Source organism: Elephantulus edwardii, unplaced genomic scaffold, assembly GCF_000299155.1.
Source record: "Elephantulus edwardii isolate Elephantulus edwardi_28Jun2011 unplaced genomic scaffold, EleEdw1.0 scaffold00038, whole genome shotgun sequence".
Classification (NCBI taxonomy): Eukaryota; Metazoa; Chordata; class Mammalia; order Macroscelidea; family Macroscelididae; genus Elephantulus; species Elephantulus edwardii.
In genome coordinates, this window is record NW_006399788.1 from 2,278,289 (window position 1) to 2,280,693 (window position 2,405).

General features: G+C 47.9%; 1 pseudogene; it reads right to left on the minus strand.

The window, feature by feature from the left end:
• The window catches only part of LOC102868480, a 7,334-nt pseudogene extending 5,015 nt beyond the window's left edge, over positions 1-2,319 (minus strand).
• Between the last annotated feature and the right edge of the window lie 86 nt (positions 2,320-2,405).

Below are 2,405 nucleotides of genomic sequence, written 5' to 3' on the forward strand. Positions count from 1 at the left end.
GATAATTTTACTTCCTTTTTGCCAATCTGAATACCTCTTATTTCCTTCTCTTGTCTTATAACTATTGCTAAGACTTCCAGTACAATATATAATAGGAGAGGTGAAACTGATCATCTTGCCTAGTTCCTGTTCTCAAAGAGAATGCTTTTTAATTCTCTCCATTGAGAATGTTGGCTCTTGGTTTTACATATATATATTTTTTTACTATGTTCAGGAAATTCTCCTCTAATCCTATTTTTTAAGTATTTTAATCAGGAAAGGGTGTTGGATATTGTCAAAGGCATTTTCTGCATCAAACAATAGGATCATGTGGTTCTTGTTCTTTGCTTTGTTAAAGTAATGAATTACACTGATTGTTTTTCTTATGTTGAATCATCCTTTTTAAAATTTTTCTATTTTCTTCATTGTGAAAAACATGTATGAGGATACAAGGGGCTGAGGGTTGAGAGCAGAAGGGTGAGGATGGGCAGGGATGAAATTGCAGGGCTGCACAATTTGGTGGGCCGGGGGAGCAGGTGAAGGAAATGAGAAAGATATAGTGGGGACCAGAAGAGATAAGGTAATGGTGAGCATAATCCAATGTTGATTAATTTTTTTTAACAAAGAAATTGCCTTATTCACTTGTGGGTTCTTATTTGGGAATGGACGCAGACTCTCTGGCTTCTTCATGCTGAACAGGTGTGTTGATGTGAAGGGGAAAGGGGATTAGGGGAGCCCACTTTAACACCTTACTGGTGGTCCTGAGTTGAAGCTGCTTGCCTTCTTGTTCTGTTAGAAGATATTTTCCTGACGTTTACTGCCCTCTAGAATGCAAAGTGTTTGCCAAGGTGCATCCAGTGGGGATGCCTGGCTGAACCCTGAGGCTCCATCCTCCTTTGCTTCCTTAGCTGACAGTTATATTCAGTCCCCTTTAGTCTCTGGAACTGGATTCAGGGTTCAAGTCTGGAGTAAAACTCAAGTGTTAAGGTTACCTGTAGAAAAGAGAGCAAACCTGGAGAGAACAAACTTGTGAGTTACAAATAGAAGAGCTTTGGAGGTGTTACTTAGAGGTATACTGGGGAAGAAGGTGAGGGGAAGTGGCCTAAAAAAAAGTTCTCTGTATACCCTAGGCAGTTTTCCCCAGTGACCTGAAGTCTCTTCCCAGGGGCTGGATGGCACACCCCGAGGGCCCAACAGCTTACCCTGAGGACCCAATAGCTCTTCTCAGGGGCCAGAAAGTGCACCCTGAGGGCCCAACCCCCAGGGCCAAATGGCTCACCCCAAGCACTGAACAACACACCCCAAGGGCTGGGTGGCACACTCCAGGGACTGGATGGTACACTCCTCTACTGAAGTCCCCCCCCCACCAAGTTCTGGACCCTGTGCCTCACTGAAGACCATAGCCAGGTACAGCGCCTCCAGTTCTGGCACCACCTTTACCCCCCTCCCCTCCAAGTGGTCATACTGCAATTTGAAGTAGGCATCACTGCCCTCCCCCTTTATAAATCGAGAAGGGGATTTGAGAGTGGTCAACAGATCCTCCCTAGGTCTAAACAGTTCTTGGAAGCAGTAGACAAGAGATCAAAAGATGTGGTGTATTGAGGATATCTCCCATCTCGGATATGTTACTGTTGTTAAGTGTCATCAAGTTGTAGACAACTCATAGCGACCCTTATCATTCCATTGTGTTGATGATCTTCTTCTCTGGTCTGTCCAAGGAAATCTTTACTGACAGCGAAATGCTTTCCCTTATCAAGGCCTTCATCTCCCACGGCTCCATGGCACCACCGCTGCTGCCGTCACCACCACCCCCCACTCCTATGCTGGGTGCCTGCAGCTCTCCAGCTGCACAGGGGCTCCACCACACCAGCCATGGGGACCAATGCTCACCACCCAGTCTAGGCTAGGAGCCCCGTGGGGCCTGGCCATGGCAGCTGCATGGGGTCATGACAGCACAGACTTGGCGGCAGGCAGAGGGAGGAAGTGGGACCCATCCATGTTCCCCTGAGAACCACCGTCCTCCTGATGTTGAGTTCCAGTCCAGACTGATGACCAGCAGTCAATTGTTTGGCTGTTTGGGCATATTTAAGTTGTATTGCCTGCTTCAACGACGCCCTCCTGGCCTTCTGCTCACCAAGCCATGTCTCCTGCCACCACCATCTTGGTTCCAAGTCTATTCTGTGACAGTGTGGAGGCTCTCCTGCACCAGCCTTGGGGCCCAGTGCCTGCCGTCCATCCCAGGTGAGGGTGTCCCTGGGATCCAGCTGCGGGAGCTTCATGGAGCTGCCGCAGCAGCGTGGGCTCAGCAGTTGGGGGCTGGGAGCCACAGGACTCACCCATTCTTCTTTGTGAATTTTTGATCTCTTGATGTTGAGCCTCAATCCATATTGAAGACCAGTAATCAACTGTTTTATTGTTCAATTAGC